Below are 18,029 nucleotides of genomic sequence, written 5' to 3' on the forward strand. Positions count from 1 at the left end.
AGTAATAGGAGGAGTTATAGAGAGAGGTTATATGGAGTAATAGGAGGAGTTATAGGGAGAGGTTATATGGAGTAATAGGAGGAGTTATAGGGAGAAGTTATATAGAGTAATAGGAGGAGTTATAGGGAGAGGTTATATGAAGTAATAGGGGGAGTTATAGGGAGAGGTTATATGGAGTAATAGGAGGAGATATAGGGAGAGGTTATATGGAGTAATAGGAAGAGTTATAGAGAGGTTATATGGAGTAATAGGAGGAGTTATAGAAAGAGGTTATATGGAGTAATAGGAGGAGTTATAGAGAGAGGTTATATGGAGTAATAGGAGGAGTTATAGGGAGAGGTTATATGGAGTAATAGGAGGAGTTATAGAAAGAGGTTATATGGAGTAATAGGAGGAGTTATAGAGAGAGGTTATATGGAGTAATAGGAGGAGTTATAGAGAGAGGTTATATGGAGTAATAGGAGGAGATATAGAGAGAGGTTATATGGAGTAATAGGAGGAGTTATAGAGAGAGGTTATATGGAGTAATAGGAGGAGTTATAGAGAGAGGTTATATGGAGTAATAGGAGGAGTTATAGAGAGAGGTTATATGGAGTAATAGGAGGAGTTATAGAGAGAGGTTATATGGAGTAATAGGAGGAGATATAGGGAGAGGTTATATGGAGTAATAGGAGGAGTTATAGGGAGAAGTTATATAGAGTAATAGGAGGAGTTATAGGGAGAGGTTATATGAAGTAATAGGGGGAGTTATAGGGAGAGGTTATATGGAGTAATAGGAGGAGTTATAGAGAGAGGTTATATGGAGTAATAGGAGGAGTTATAGAGAGAGGTTATATGGAGTAATAGGAGGAGTTATAGAGAGAGGTTATATGGAGTAATAGGAGGAGATATAGGGAGAGGTTATATGGAGTAATAGGAGGAGTTATAGGGAGAAGTTATATAGAGTAATAGGAGGAGTTATAGGGAGAGGTTATATGAAGTAATAGGGGGAGTTATAGGGAGAGGTTATATGGAGTAATAGGAGGAGATATAGGGAGAGGTTATATGGAGTAATAGGAGGAGTTATAGGGAGAGGTTATATGGAGTAATAGGAGGAGTTATAGAAAGAGGTAATATGGAGTAATAGGAGGAGTTATAGGGAGAGGTTATATGGAGTAATAGGAGGAGTTATAGAGAGAGGTTATATGGAGTAATAGGAGGAGATATAGAGAGAGGTTATATGGAGTAATAGGAGGAGTTATAGAGAGAGGTTATATGGAGTAATAGGAGGAGTTATAGAGAGAGGTTATATGGAGTAATAGGAGGAGTTATAGGGAGAGGTTATATGAAGTAATAGGGGGAGTTATAGGGAGAGGTTATATGGAGTAATAGGAGGAGATATAGGGAGAGGTTATATGGAGTAATAGGAAGAGTTATAGAGAGGTTATATGGAGTAATAGGAGGAGTTATAGAAAGAGGTTATATGGAGTAATAGGAGGAGTTATAGAGAGAGGTTATATGGAGTAATAGGAGGAGTTATAGGGAGAGGTTATATGGAGTAATAGGAGGAGTTATAGAAAGAGGTTATATGGAGTAATAGGAGGAGTTATAGAGAGAGGTTATATGGAGTAATAGGAGGAGTTATAGAGAGAGGTTATTTGGAGTAATAGGAGGAGATATAGAGAGAGGTTATATGGAGTAATAGGAGGAGTTATAGAGAGAGGTTATATGGAGTAATAGGAGGAGTTATAGAGAGAGGTTATATGGAGTAATAGGAGGAGTTATAGAGAGAGGTTATATGGAGTAATAGGAGGAGTTATAGAGAGAGGTTATATGGAGTAATAGGAGGAGATATAGGGAGAGGTTATATGGAGTAATAGGAGGAGTTATAGAGAGAGGTTATATGGAGTAATAGGAGGAGTTATAGGGAGAGGTTATATGGAGCAATAGGAGGAGTTATAGAGAGAGGTTATATGGAGTAATAGGAGGAGTTATAGGGAGAGGTTATATGGAGTAATAGGAGGAGTTATAGAGAGAGGTTATATGGAGTAATAGGAGGAGTTATAGAGAGAGGTTATATGGAGTAATAGGAGGAGTTATAGAGAGAGGTTATATGGAGTAATAGGAGGAGTTATAGAGAGAGGTTATATGGAGTAATAGGAGGAGTTATAGAGAGAGGTTATATGGAGTAATAGGAGGAGATATAGGGAGAGGTTATATGGAGTAATTGGAGGAGTTATAGGGAGAGGTTATATAGAGTAACAGGAGGAGTTATAGTGAGAGGTTGTATGGCGTAATAGGAGGAGTTATAGAGAGAGGCTATATGGAGTAATAGGAGGAGTTATAGGGAGAGGTTATATGGAGTAATAGGAGGAGTTATAGGGAGAGGTTATATGGAGTAATAGGAGGAGTTATAGAGAGAGGTTATATGGAGTAATAGGAGGAGTTATAGAGAGAGGTTATATGGAGTAATAGGAGGAGTTATAGAGAGAGGTTATATGGAGTAATAGGGGGAGTTATAGAGAGAGGTTATATGGAGTAATAGGAGGAGTTATAGAGAGAGGTTATATGGAGTAATAGGAGGAGTTATAGGGAGAGGTTATATGGAGTAATAGGAGGAGTTATAGAGAGAGGTTATATGGAGTAATAGGAGGAGTTATAGGTAGAGGTTATATGGAGTAATAGGAGGAGTTATAGAGAGAGGTTATATGGAGTAATAGGAGGAGATATAGGGAGAGGTTATATGGAGTAATAGGAGGAGTTATAGAGAGAGGTTATATGGAGTAATAGGAGGAGTTATAGGGAGAGGTTATATGGAGTAATAGGAGGAGTTATAGGGAGAGGTTATATGGAGTAATAGGAGGAGTTATAGAGAGAGGTTATATGGAGTAATAGGAGGAGTTATAGGTAGAGGTTATATGGAGTAATAGGAGGAGTTATAGGGAGAGGTTATATGGAGTAATAGGAGGAGTTATAGAGAGAGGTTATATGGAGTAATAGGAGGAGATATAGGGAGAGGTTATATGGAGTAATAGGAGGAGTTATAGGGAGAGGTTATATGGAGTAATAGGAGGAGTTATAGAGAGAGGTTATATGGAGTAATAGGAGGAGTTATAGGGAGAGGTTATATGGAGTAATAGGAGGAGTTATAGAGAGAGGTTATATGGAGTAATAAGAGGAGTTATAGGGAGAGCTTATATGGAGTAATAGGAGGAGTTATAGGGAGAGGTTATATGGAGTAATAGGAGGAGTTATAGGGAGAGGTTATATGGAGTAATAGGAGGAGTTATAGGGAGAGGTTATATGGAGTAATAGGAGGAGTTATAGGGAGAGGTTATATGGAGTAATAGGAGGAGTTATAGAGAGAGGTTATATGGAGTAATAGGAGGAGTTATAGGGAGAGGTTATATGGAGTAATAGGAGGAGTTATAGAGAGAGAGGTTATATGGAGTAATAGGAGGAGTTATAGAGAGAGAATATATGGGGTAATAGGAGGATTTATAGAGAGAGGTTATATGGAGTAATAGGAGGAGTTATAGGGAGAGGTTATATGGAGTAATAGGAAGAGTTATAGAGAGAGGTTATACGGAGTAATAGGAGGAGTTATAGAGAGAGGTTATATGGAGTAATAGGAGGAGTTATAGGGAGAGGTTATATGGAGTAATAGGAGGAGTTATAGGGAGAGGTTATATGGAGTAATAGGAGGAGTTATAGAGAGAGGTTATATGGAGTAATAGGAGGAGTTATAGGGAGAGGTTATATGGAGTAATAGGAGGAGTTATAGGGAGAGGTTATATGGAGTAATAGGAGGAGTTATAGGGAGAGGTTATATGGAGTAATAGGAGGAGTTATAGAGAGAGGTTATATGGAGTAATAGGAGGAGTTATAGAGAGAGAATATATGGAGTAATAGGAGGATTTATAGAGAGAGGTTATATGGAGTAATAGGAGGAGTTATAGGGAGAGGTTATATGGAGTAATAGGAGTTATATGGAGAGGTTATATGGAGTAATAGGAGGAGTTATAGAGAGAGGTTATATGGAGTAATAGGAAGAGTTATAGGGAGAGGTTATATGGAGTAATAGGAGGAGTTATAGGGAGAGGTTATATGGAGTAATAGGAGGAGTTATAGGGAGAGGTTATATGGAGTAATAGGAGGAGTTATAGAGAGAGGTTATATGGAGTAATAGGAGGAGTTATAGAGAGAGGTTATATGGAGTAATAGGAGGAGTTATAGGGAGAGGTTATATGGAGTAATAGGAGGAGTTATAGGGAGAGGTTATATGGAGTAATAGGAGGAGTTATAGGGAGAGGTTATATGGAGTAATATGAGGAGATATAGAGAGAGGTTATATGGAGTAATAGGAGGAGTTTTGATGATAATGAAATGATAGAATAAGTTAAATATAAAAACAGGAAAAGTTACAGGAAGGTGTTATCTATGGAGAAATAGTTCAGTAAGTTACAGAGCTAGAATTTGTCAATGTGTCCTTTTAATAAATTCCTGCTGCTACTCTCACAATGTTCCATTTCTCACTGTTTGGCTTTCTCACATAATACAGTGGTGCACAGCCCTGCCCTAATAGCTTGGATTTCCTTTGGAAAGAAAAACAGAAATTCCTGTATTATAACTATAACCGAGGAAATGCTTTTGTAAGCAGCTCTAAGGCCATCCAAAACAGAACCTGCCCCTTCCAGCCACTAAGCATTACTGCTGGGGGAGCTTTTGTCTTTCTGTGCTCTCAAAACACATTTATTTTCTTAAATATGGTGCAAATCTTTTTGGATTAATCTTGCACAGTAATTAAAACTAAATGCCCTATTTTAAATCTAGACAGATTCCAGATCCTTATGAGGGATAATATTTAAATGTTTAGTTTAAGTGACATGATCATTTCTTTCTAACACTTTGAGGCGGGGCAGGACACCTAAATGATGGTTTTACCACTCTAGGGTCAGGAATACATGTTTGCGTTCCTTTAAAATTTCCTCCAAAAACATGTTAACTCCACAATCTAGGTATCCCTGGATAGCTCACGCCTTCTGTTACCGTCAGTCCAAATAGTGCCCTGATTGTCATTATGGTGTTCAGTTGACACCCGGTTGACGGTTTTACCATGCTTGTGTATATGTACAAGTGTATTTGTATGTACTGTTGCCATTTGAATGCAGGGGTGTGTTTGTATGTAATGTTCGCGTTTAAATGCAGGTGTGCATTTGTGTTGTGTTGGTGTTTGAATGCTGGGATGTTTGGTTCTATACACAGACACACACACATCCTAACAGATACATATTCACGCTGACATATATACAAAAACATACTAAACGTGATTCACACAGATACACACATATACTGACACAGCTACAAATGCACAATGACACACACAGATACATACACTAACATAGACACTGACAGATATACACTCTGACACATAGATACACACGCACACTAATACACGCACACAAGTTATTATTTCCATATTTTTTTTATACACCCCTGCTTCCATACGTTTTGGTGCAGGAGGATGGCTTGCCTGGGGTCCAATGGGACTGCTGGCTGAGGTTGATGGGAGTATGTGGCAACTGAGTGTCTGTTCCTCTCGGCGACTCTTCTCTCTCACCCTCCTCTCTTTGCCCCCCATCCATCCCCGCGTCGCTCTCTCTGATAGCTGGGAGAAAGTGACCTGAATTCCCATCTTCCCACCTTGCAGGGGCCCAGTGGAGCTGTTAAAAGGTGACGGCACCTGTCCGGGTCCCTGAACAGAGAGGCTCATTAAGTGCCCCTAAATGTCAGGAACAACCAATGGACCCACACAGCTGCACCTGCTGCAACAGTGGTAGTAATAAAAGCCGAAGCATAGCTTTGTGCACTTTAATAAAGGGACACTGAATTGTTAGGCAATCTGGAAGACCTTTATCTTCATGATATTTATACTGTTAGAAGGGGGAATTGGGTTCTTGTGCTCCATTGTGAATTAGCTATATTTTGTATCTGTAATAAATTGAAAGATGCATAACTGTTACATTTTACAATTTTTTTTTTATTTGCTAGAAGCATGTCCTTCTACACAGTGCTATTGAAAGTATCCTGCCCAACATTTTTTATATTATTATTATTATTATTATTAGTTATTAAACACTACCATATTCTGCTGTGTGTAAAATGGGTGGACATTATTTTTAATGTTCTACTTAAAATTTTGCTTGTGTGCTCCGTACTAGCACTCCACTAGCATTCCAGTGGTTAAAGCCATAAAATGTTTGCAGAGATGACAAAAAGAAGAAAGTGTATTGCTTTTTTGTCCCTGCAAATATCTGCGAAGTACAAATCCACATTCCCATAGAGAGAAAGAGAGGGCTGTCTCAGGGATTATCTGCAACAGCAGCCTATCCAGGGACTTCAGTATTAAATAAACAGACTGTCTCACTCCTATTTCATCACAAGCTCTTCTCACAGAATGAGAATCAATGGAATACATCGCTTTCATAGACGTTGGAAAAAGCCATTTTTAACAGCAGGATATTAGTTGGGTAAGTGTTTTCAATTTAAATTATATCAGGCAAATGTTTATTTATATATTTATAATATATTTTACCAGGAAAGATACATTTTCAAGTATATCCTGGGTTTTTCCAAGTATGTCTCACCATCCATTTCATCCTATTCTTTTCTGACATCCCTTCATCACATATCTTACTTTAACTAATGTTTGAAATGTAAAGAGAAAGAACTTGGAACAAGGAGATGAAATATCTACTAAAAACAAAGGTGGATACGACCAGAACTTAAAGGAAATTTGAGAAAGAGACATGATGGGGATTTAAAATAATTTTTATAATAGAGAGAGAGAGAGTGTCAGTAATTGAGAGAGAGATAAAGATAGAGAGAGAGGTTTGTGAATGGAATATGAGAACAAGTGAACATTCATTAAAAAGAATAGTAAAAAAGAGGAGTATGAGAGGAGGATTATGAAAGAGAAACATTAAATCTCTAAAGTACTAAAAGTGGACAACCACCACGAAAAGCAATGAATCACCAGGCACGTTTCATTGGTGTCTCCTATCTATTTACATTTTTTGCACCACTTTTTAGAACATAGCAGTATGGTATGAGACAAATGTGGATAGGATAGTAAGAAGAGTGTGAACATAAAATAAAGATTAACAATTTGTGTAAGTAACATGGTAGAAATAAGTAAATGGGCAGTCTAAATACCATAACTATCTGTGGCCCAACCTCCCCACCCCCACAACATATTGTTAATGTAGACGTTTCACAATATCGATTTCAGCCATATTGTGATGCCAAAAATACGCTAAGCCCAGTAGGTGATGTCCTGTGCAAAATTGATATTGCTAATTCAGAATTAGCAATAATGAGAGTGAGGGTCTAAGGTTGCCCAAAAATGGCTTGACCAAGAATTCGGGTACAGAGATGTCATCCCAAGTGCACCATAACCACTGCAATGGCATGTAGAACTTATGGTGAAAGATCAAAGTCAAATAAATGTGAACAAGATAAAAAAAGATAAGTAGGAATGAGGAGAGGAAGAAGGAAAAAAATGAAATATTTTGATATTATAGAGAGAACTGAATGAGTTAGGTATTTGGAAGAATAAGAAGCGAAAGCAAACAACACTTGAATGTAATTAAGAGAGGGTCTGAGAGGGAATAAAAAATTGGGTAAGGTGGTTGACATACAAAGGGTTATTCTCAAAAAATTGAATTTCCAAGAATTAAAAGAAAAATCAAAGTGAATTTCAAAAGTTAAGCCAAAATACCGTAGTTCAATTAAAACATTTCTCCAAGTCAATCATCTTGTCATTTAAGCAATTTTGGCCTTAAATCGGAAGTGTACTTTGAATTCCTGGAAATCTCAATTTAGTTAATAACCCTGCTAGTTGTTGGTCTGTGGAGTATACGCCGATAAGAGAAATTTGCAAGAGGCGGAGGAGAGGAAGAATCGTGTGACAATTTTGCATGAGACGAAAAGTGGTAGTGAAATGGGCATAAAATAATATGAGCAAAACAGAGAGAGAAGAGACAGAGGCAATTAGGCGAGAGGGGTATGTTGATCAAAAAAGTGAAGTTGAGCACGAAAAAAATAATTCATTGATATATGTGTGAAAGATAAAAATATCATTGAGAGTACATGGGAAACAAATGGCAAGGATTGTAAGAGGGAAGGAATGAGTGTCAACGTCAGATGAAAAGATGTAAGTGAGGGCTATGCTTTGTAAAGGTGTGATGGTGTTTGCATTGATGAAAGGTTGTGAATGAGGAGAGAATAGTCTATACTTGCATCCATAAACCAGTTAATTAAACTGCATATTAAAATTAAAAGCACTGCTTTTAAGATATCAAAATGTGCGAGTGGTATACAGCATGTGAGGGAGAGATATTGGCTGTGAGAGCTTACTTTGTAGGGTTAAATTCTAGAATTCACTCATGCTCATTTAGCATAAGATAGACCCACAAAGGTTCTTCACCCCATAATATAAACACAACTGACCCCTTAGGACTTTACCAGGATGTGGCCCCATTCCCATGTCTGTGTAGTGTCCCCTTATCTTGTAGCTGTCAGTCTTCCTTTCATTTCTCAATCTTTATCTTCACTAAATCCATACAGAATTTGAGAAGGAGGCTGACAATGGTAGCATTCTATTTACATTTTAGATACAGTGTTCATTAATGTGAATGGTGAGAGCTTATTTACATGAGTAGGGTTGGCAGACCCTATCCTCCAGGTTATCCCACCCATTAATGTAATTACGATTCAACTAACTGTGTTTTCATAAAGCAGACCCAGTGCCACAAATTAGGAACTGCTGCTGTAAAGAAAGAGGAACCCACACGCAATGTCTGCACTGTCCCAGATACCCAGTAACTCTGCTACCTGTTCTAGCCTGCCGTGCTGCCATGGGTTGATTGGACTTGGGCATATGGGCCAGCACATTAATGAGAATCAACCCCAGGGGCATATACAACCGCATTGCTATGGATGGCAACATTGGCTGGCTGTACTGCATCCACACATTATGTTGGTTAAAATAGAAAAGAAAAATAGAAGCCCTCGGAATTTCCACTGAAATCATCTAACCATAGAGTAAAATGAGTTTACGTGAAATGTGATAGTTCTAACCACACGGAACCTCGGCCAAGACCAAACTCTGGGGTTTTGGCTTAATTTCCACTTGTCAGCAAAAATCTCCACTTCCTCTCCTTTTTGCCTTTCTTTTTGGTCTACTAAGGACTGGAATTAAATCTTTGAATCCTACAGAAATGAAAATATGTGTATTGCCTTGCATTAAGGTGCACACATGCCTTTGGCATAGAAGTAATTAAAAGCAAGCCAGCATATATCAGTAATTATAAATATCCGACAAGCGTTGTTATGGGTATATGGCATATACGGGGTATATACGTAAGAAGCGGGGGGGAGCATGTCATCCTGGCATAAAAAATACCATGCTGACAGGCAGCCTCCCAGCCAGCTCCCTATGTGCAGAACCATGCAGAAAACGCTACTAAAGCACTCTCTGGCGAACATTCATTTTGCCGCTCCCTGCAAAAAATAAAAATAAAATGCATCTTCACCCGTGTGTATCTTAAAGCCCCTTTTGAATTTCTTACCCCTTTTTGAAATTCTTACTCTCTCTTCTTTTTCTTATTAGCTCTTTTGATTGTTTTAGCACTTTTAGTGTATCTTATCGTCCATTTTTCCCTTTATATGTCTTACACCCTCTCTTGTGTGTCTCTTAAAAAATCCACTTTGTGTATCTCATACTTCCTCCCAGTCACTTTGTGTGTCTTTCCCCAGCTCCTTTGTGTGTCTGTTTCTCCACTTCTGCAGCTCCTCTGTATGCATCTTTACTCAAGCCCCCTTTGTGTGTCACTTCACCCCAGCCACTTTTTGTGCCCCTATGTCCTATTTTTCTGCGCTTCTGTGTCTCTTTCTCTGCCCAGCCTCTCTTTTTTCCCTTTCTGTCCATTCACAGATGATCTGTGTGTCTCTCCCACCAAGCCCATTTTGTGTGTCTCCTCCATGCCACCCATCCCTTTGTGTGTCTTCCCCCTTCCCTAATGCTTACCTCCTGGTAATGTGGCTGCATGAACTATGCATCCTCTAGCAGGTTTGACAGGAAGCTGTTCATTCCTGTCACATGGGTAGAGGATACAGATTACAGTGACCACAGTACACATGGAGTGACTGGCAGTAGGGTTACAGTGTGCTGTGTACTCCCCTACTGCCGGTCACCCAGATTTTGTGCCCCCTGGGCCGGTTCACCCTAAGCGGTCGCCTGTGTTGCCTTATGGTTGTGCTGGCCATGCCCTAGTGCATCTAACACACTTGCACTGTGCTGCCCAAACACAGTTTCAGATGCCAGGGAACTAAATTGGGATGGTGTGGCAGGACCATGAAAGTGGGATTGTTGGAGCCATGCTCTGACTACTGTTTTGGCCTAACATTTGTGATTTACTCATAAATCCCTCACAATCCCAGCAACCCTGGTTTAGTAAATAAACCACAGATAATTTAATAATCTTGTGTTTTCTGAACAAGTGTGAACCCATAATTTATAAACAAAGACTGTACTCTCTGTTCGCCATGCAGTGAAGCAACAAAATTGACTCTGGCACCATTCCATCGTCATTTGTCTTGGTGTAACGGATGTCCTATACTCCGACTGAGTATTTGTGTTGTGATTCTCCCATTTCCCAAGCAAAGCAGTGATTAGAGATCTTGGTTACCCAAACATCAGCTGAGACTTGATGAAGGGTACAACAGGATCTGTTTATGGAAGGCCAGATACACAGTATTTATGCACAGACCCCCACAGGGTTTCTCCATCCACAGTAATGTAAAACATAAGCATGCCCCAGCATCACTGTGTCTCTGAGATAATGGTATCTCCCAGACACAGGAAGCCAATACACAAAAACCCACAAAATACACAGTACACAGTAATGCTGTCAGGATTACAGAATGATCCAGCATGTAGAATTGTATAACACAGAGGACTGATAGGTAACATATACCGGACCTTAGAATGGCCGGACTAAAGTACCAAAGAATAGTCAGGAATAGCCGAGGTCAAGTGAAACAGAAAGAGACACAACGATATGGAAAAGCCAGGGGTCAGGAATGCCAGAAAACAGGGAAGTCAAAAACAATGCCAAAGTCAAATAACCAGAATTACCAGAATCAATAACACGCTCTCGGACAACCACAAGGGAAACCACGACAGGGCACTGAGCAGGATGAGAACTGGGCCTAAATACCCCTCCTATAGATCTGATAGGCTGTAACCGGCCTTTGATCCCAAAGCAGTTACCAGGTGCCATTTGCATAATTGCTGCACAGCATTAACCCTTCTGTGGATTTGGTTGTTGCTCGGCACAACTTTTCCTGTGTGGACAGTAAATGTCATTAACCAAATTTTTATAAGCGGATGAATACGTGACAAATGCATCCCCACATAGAAACATAGAAACATAGAATGTGACGGCAGATAAGAACCATTCGGCCCATCTAGTCTGCCCAGTTTTCTAAATACTTTCATTAGTCCCTGGCCTTATCTTATAGTTAGGATAGCCTTATGCCTATCCCACGCATGCTTAAACTCCTTTACTGTGTTAACCTCTACCACTTCAGCTGGAAGGCTATTCCATGCATCCACTACCCTCTCAGTAAAGTAATACTTCCTGATATTATTTTTAAACCTTTGTCCCTCTAATTTAAGACTATGTCCTCTTGTTGTGGTAGTTTTTCTTCTTTTAAATATAGTCTCCTCCTTTACTGTGTTGATTCCCTTTATGTATTTAAATGTTTCTATCATATCCCCCCTGTCTCGTCTTTCCTCCATGCTATACATGTTAAGATCCTTTAACCTTTCCTGGTAAGTTTTATCCTGCAATCCATGAACCAGTTTAGTAGCCCTTCTTTGAACTCTCTCTAAGGTATCAATATCCTTCTGAAGATAGGGTCTCCATCCCTCTACATGCTCTACATCCCTGGATAGCTCCTGGTCTGAGTGATCGGATGTACAGAGCCTGAGAAAGCATCGTGTAAAGTCTGGGCTCAAGGCTCTGTACACAACTGAAAACAGTTCCACAAGATCACTTTGTTTAGGCCGGTGAAAGCGGCGGCCATCAGTAGAAATGGCGCGAACACGTAGCGGCCAATGAGCATTCAGGGAGGGGAGGTGTTTTGCTCGACTTGCTTAGGGTTCCTATGAGGTCTATAGCTACCCGGTGAAAGGGTTTGTCCACTATAGGTAGGGACCTTAATTTTGCTTTGGCGTGGTCTCCTCTCTTCCCTACCTGCTGACAGGTGTAACGGACCGTTTTGCTCACCAGAGGTTAAAAACCGTTTAGGCGATATTCCCCTTTCCAGACGCCCAGGCAGCTACTACAAACACCAATCTCCCGAACTGAAAACACAGGAACACTGGAAATAGCCGAACAGGAAAAAACATACAAAAGGTTTACACTCCTGGCAGTCAGCATACAATCCAATTCCCCCAATAACGAGACGACACTTCGTTTTGAGGGTCAAGCAAAATCTGACTGTACTGGCACATACAGCCTCTTTTATTCCCAATCCACAAACACAGTACTGCCCACAGGGTGTTACAGAGCAACCAATAAATCCGTACAATACACACAGACACTCCCACACAAAATCCTCCCCTCTGCCTGTGATATGATTACTGAACACAATGGGTAATATCATTATCACAGGCAGAGGAATACAGTTTTTACACAATATTTAAACTTCTAAAATATACATGCCACAAACATAAAACATGCATTTTCATAATCAGCATGCGGGAAATAAACACATACTCAAAAATCGGTTCAGGGGTTAAAAAGTTAGATGGAGGTCCTTTATGACCGACCGCAAGCACATTTTCATGCCCAAAACAGTTCCATAGATTTGGGCTGTGCGGTCGGTCTATTTCAGGCTGAAAAATTGACTAAGTCCCATTCGAACGAGCGTTCGAATCTTTGAACGGGACTTAGTCTCTGCGGCTGCAAAATCATTGTGGGAGAAGGTAAGGCTCAGCGGTGTTCGCGGAATTGTGTAGCCGATTTCAGTTCCATGAATTTGGCTACACATAACGCTCACCGCATTGAATGAACCAAGATGGCCGCCGCCACGTGTTTGTTTTTCGAATGGCGGCCACTTCGACTACTTCGGCACTTCGACGGCATTCGAAGTGCCAATTTAAAGGTACAAATCCTTTCTCTGGGGGTTAAAGGGCCAGCAACAGCACAACAAAAATCCATTATGCCCAAATCTTGTAATTAAAGGGCCACATCTTTCCGGGCCATAGTCAGAAAGCAAGAGGCGGGCAAGCAGCCCCCTCCAAGCACACGTGGCGAGGTCGGTTTCGCCACAACAGGTATCACAGGTTCTGCAATATTCTTGTAGGTCCTGCGACTCCGGGCCAAAAGAATGCTTGTGTGAGCTGGTAAGAGGTTTTCCGATTGCCTAAATGCCCTGCTAGGGGAATATTGTGGCTAAGCTGTAGTAGCTTTGCCCGGTATTTCTGCGGCACTACCCGCTGTCTTTTGGAAACCTTGGTGGCCCCCTTCCTAGTCCCTGCTGTTGCCCAGTATAGTAGGTCTTCCACCCACTCGAACCGTTCCTTCCTTAACCCCTCAGCCCCAGTTGCTGCTAGCCTGTGGTACCTGGCTCTGGTGTGGCCAGTGTGAACTGAGAGGTGAGGTGCCCTAAATCGTTTCCCAAGAGCACCTCCAGCGGCAATTCTTGCATGATGCAGACGTCCTTGTATTTAGCTCCATTGCTCCAGTTAAGGTGCATCCAGGCAGTCGGGATGCGGTGGATGGCTCCGCCGGCAACTCTAACGGCCACAGTCCAGCCGGTCTTTGCCGTGGGGCTAACCCGGTGCGGCTGTACTAGGGTCAGGGTGGCCCCCGTGTCTCTTAGTCCCTGAGCCTCCTTCCTGTCGATTTTGACAACCTGCCTATGCTGGTCACGGTTGTCCTTGGCAGCTTGTACCAGGTCCACCTCATGAAGCATGGGCCAAATTTTCTTGATGGCACCTGGATCACCCCCAGACCGTTCTTCCTTTACACAGTGGCCCGCGGCTCGGGGCCGGTTAGATGGGGATTGGTGCTACTCCGTCCGGCTTCACTGGGGGCAGTTGTTCCTGTGATGCCCAGGCTGTTTACACACGTGGCACAGAGGAGGGGTGCGATGTGCTCTACTGCGGTAGCCGTAGGGGGGTTTGTGTGGAGGGCCGGGGGTTATAAGGTTGGGGTTGAGGTAGAGGGGTGTGAGGTGTGGGTCGGGTTGTGAGGTCGAGGGACAGAATGACCTGAATGTCCTGCAACTCATCAGCCAGCCGGGCAACTTCCTGCACCGTGAGGGGTTTCCGGTCCTTGACCCAGTCTTGGACCTCCGGTGGCATCCTCCAACGTTACTACTTGGCACCCTTGTAACCAGTTATGGACTGTCTATTGCATACGGAAGGCAAACTCCGTGTATGAGTCCTGGTGCCCTTTCCGTACATCTCGGAACTTCCCCCAGTGGGCCTCTGGGGTCACAGCATACCGGGCTAGCAGTTTTTCTTGCCTACCTCAAAGAGCACTCTCCCTGGTGCTACCCACGTGGAGACATCCACCAGTGAGAGGTGGGAGCCCTAGCCAACACTATGAAACTAGAAGGCGGCTTCACAACCGCAGATACCTGCCGACCAATTGGAGAACCATGAAAATTAGTTTTGCGCACTTTCTCCCAAGGGCTGGGCTGGGACAAAGGGGTTTCGGGGAGCGGGAGGGTTGCACTCTGTTGGGGGACACAGTCATATTGACACAGTTTGTTGCACTTGGGTTTCATCAAGACCACATACCCTGCTCTTTATATTCTCCTTTACAGTTAGGTGTACTGAGCTAGGCAGGGCTATGCGGGCCCACACTTTTTGTTTAAGAACGTGGGCTGAGCACTTCATCAACTGTGAGAGACTGGGACATCGCCAGGGCACTCATGGCGCCATAACTACTACAGCGGGCTGTAGTGATAATGGTACTTTGAGTGTTGCTTTAAAAGACAATAGTGTCTAAAGGATGCAGTTGGTAGCAAAAAATTTTGCAAAACCTTTTATGATAACCAACTGTTATTGTGTTTGATCATGTAGTGGCTGAGGCTTTTCTGAGAGTGTTTGGAACCAAAGCCATTTGCTTTGTGTTTGTTCCAACTTAATGTAACACATTCTCTTATAGTGCACTCATACATACTATATATCCTTTTTAAAGGATATATAGTTTTTTTAAAATTTAATATCCTATATGCATGCATAGCACTACATTAATCATTAATAAAATCTTCACAGTTTTTTTAATTAGAATTTCTACACAGTTAGTGCAATAAAATAAAAAATTACTCAAAATAGATTCACTTTCTAGTCCTGATCATTAAAATGCGCTGTGCACAGTATGTCTAGGATTTCAACATTTTTGAGTGAATAGTGGTTTTGAAAACTACCAGCCACTGGACCACCAGGGAGGAAGAGACCCCCCCCAGCATTCCCAAAGGTAAGGAGGCTGGGGGGGGGGGGGGGGGGGGTGTTTAAATACATTTTAAAAAATGTGTTAATGTGGGTGTGTGGGTGTGTTAGTGTGTGTGTCTGTTAGTGTGTGTGTGTGTGTCTGTTAGTGTGTTTCTGTTAGTTTGTTTCTGTTAGTGTGTTTGCCTGTGAGTGTGTGTGTCTGACTGTGTGTGTGTGTGTGTCTGTTAGTGTGTGTGTCTGACTGTGTGTGTCTGTTAGTGTGTGTTTGCCTGTGAGTGTGTGTGTATGTTAGTGAGTGTGTGTGTCTGCTAGTTTGTGTCTGCTAGTGAGTGAGTGTGTGTCTGTTAGTGTGTGTCTGTTAGTGAGTGTGTTTGTCTGTAACTGAGTGTGTCTGTTAGTGTGTGTGTGTTTCTGTTAGCGAGTGTGTGTTTCTGTTAGCTAGTGTATGCGTATCTGTCAGTGAATGTGTGTGTGTGTATTTAGAATGCGGGGTGGGGGAAAAGGTTGGGTGGGGGGGTACCTGAGTTTTGTCCTGCCTAGGGCAGCACAAAACCAGGATACACCACTGATAATAGTAATCATAAAATCCCAAACCTCTACACAAAAGCATGCATTTGTAGAAGGTAGACCCCCCCTAAAGTATTTAATTTAAGCGGCACTATCACCATCGGTGGGCTTTGCCGAATTCAGCATTCCCCGATGGTGATATCAGCGCTGGTGGTTTGGTGGCTGTGGGGAGGCTGTTAAGCGTGAAATTACTTATCTGAACCTTTCCAGCATGGGTGCTTCTGTCTTGACTGCACTGCTACTCTTCAACACTGGGATCCAACATCACTACTGCACTTTAACGCATGAGGTCTATAGACGAACCCCCGGGTTCCTTCATAGACCCAGTTTCCTTTGTCTCTGTATATCTCTTGACAGGATTGGGATTTCAGTGAAATTCCAACACAGTCATAATGAGTATTTCATAAAGATTCTTTCTTAATGAAATACTCTTCTTTTCAGGTGGGGGTGACAGTGGCACGTGAAGAGCGTTTTGCCATTTTTTTTCATTTAACTATTATATCAAAAACATCTGCCAGTTCTGCTGGCAATATTTAATCCCTCATGTTTTTTTACCCATGATTAATTTCACAGACAGGGAATTTCACTGACAGTGTTTGTAAAACTATTGCAAAACCCCATGTTTGTATTTCTGATCTTGAGCACAACAATACCCACCATGTAGACCTTTCCCAGTTAAAAAATATCTTTGACGGGGCGTGGCTGGACTAATGGTGTGAACAGTCGCTTTTCCGTGCAGCTCCTGATCAACCTTAAACAGCTAAGCCGCCAAGCAGTCTATAAAGAAGATATGGGCAACAAAAAAAAACATAATACCCTCCAGGAGACCCCAGGTCCACCCTCCAGCAAAAAAAAAACTGAGAATTAGACCGCTACTTCAAAGAGAAGGTGAGAGCACTCACGGAGGCAGAAATGGAGGAGACGCCATCTTCCCCACGTGTATCGCTACAATCCAGCCCGGCGAGCACAGACTCCGCTCTCACAAATGGGAACACCATGCTGCAAGAAATACTGCAGAAGCTTCTCTCAAAAGAAGAAATGGCCTCCATGCTGGCGAAACTAGAGGCATCCATGCAGGACAAACTCTCGGCTATCACCACAGAGGTACTTCAAATAGGCCTCAGAGTGGGAGACCTGGAGGGGGACAGAGACAACATCCAACTAAAAATTTACAACTTAGAACAAAGACAAGATGCGCAGGAACTTAAAATCACACAGATACTATGCCATAATGAAGACCTCGACAATAGAGGCAGAAGAAATAATCTGCGTATAAGAGGTATTCCAGAAGCCCAAAGTGATCCCGAAAATGTTAAGGATACCCTGCAAATACTATTCAACAATATACTAAAACGTCCTGCAGAGACCCACATAGAATTGGACAGGGCACACAGAGCAGTAAGGCCACGTGGGCTACCACAAGACATGCCACGAGACATCATATGTAGGGTACATTACTATGCCCTGAAGGAAGATATGTTGCGTCAAGCCCGAAATTCCCCGGTATTGACCTCCTCCTCCCCTCAGATACAAATACTACCAGACTTGGCTTGACAAACACTACAGGGAAGGAGGGCCCTACGTCCGATCACACAGGTGCTACAGGCAAAGGATATCCGATACAGATGGGGGTACCCCTTCTCCTTGACGGCGTCATACCAGGGAATACAAGGCAGCATCTCCACAATTCAAGATGTTCCGGAATTCCTTAAATTATTTGATCTTCCCCAGATGGAAATACTGGACTGGTACGATTCATGGCCCCAGGTCTCCACGCAAGCACTACCGCAAAGACCTAGATGGAGGGGTCAAGCTTAGAAGAGGAGGACACCTGGAAAAGGCTCCCATTCACACCTACTACGAGACTCCGATCAACTTTTCAGAACACTTAAAAGACTGCCCAATACTTGAGACCTAAAAGGAACATTTAAATTCATCAAAGGGA

The 18,029-nt window shown here is 42.0% G+C and overlaps 1 protein-coding gene across 1 annotated transcript in view; it reads left to right on the plus strand.

Annotated features, from left to right (window-relative positions):
* The first annotated feature begins 6,404 nt into the window (after positions 1-6,404).
* ANGPTL6 (angiopoietin like 6) overlaps positions 6,405-18,029 on the plus strand; it is a 31,191-nt gene continuing 19,566 nt past the window's right edge. The window contains exon 1 of the mRNA XM_063445924.1: positions 6,405-6,509. The gene's annotated coding sequence lies outside the window, so the exon portion shown is untranslated. The remainder of the gene's footprint in view (positions 6,510-18,029) is intronic.

This window comes from Pelobates fuscus, chromosome 3, assembly GCF_036172605.1.
Source record: "Pelobates fuscus isolate aPelFus1 chromosome 3, aPelFus1.pri, whole genome shotgun sequence".
Lineage (NCBI taxonomy): Eukaryota > Metazoa > Chordata > Amphibia > Anura > Pelobatidae > Pelobates > Pelobates fuscus.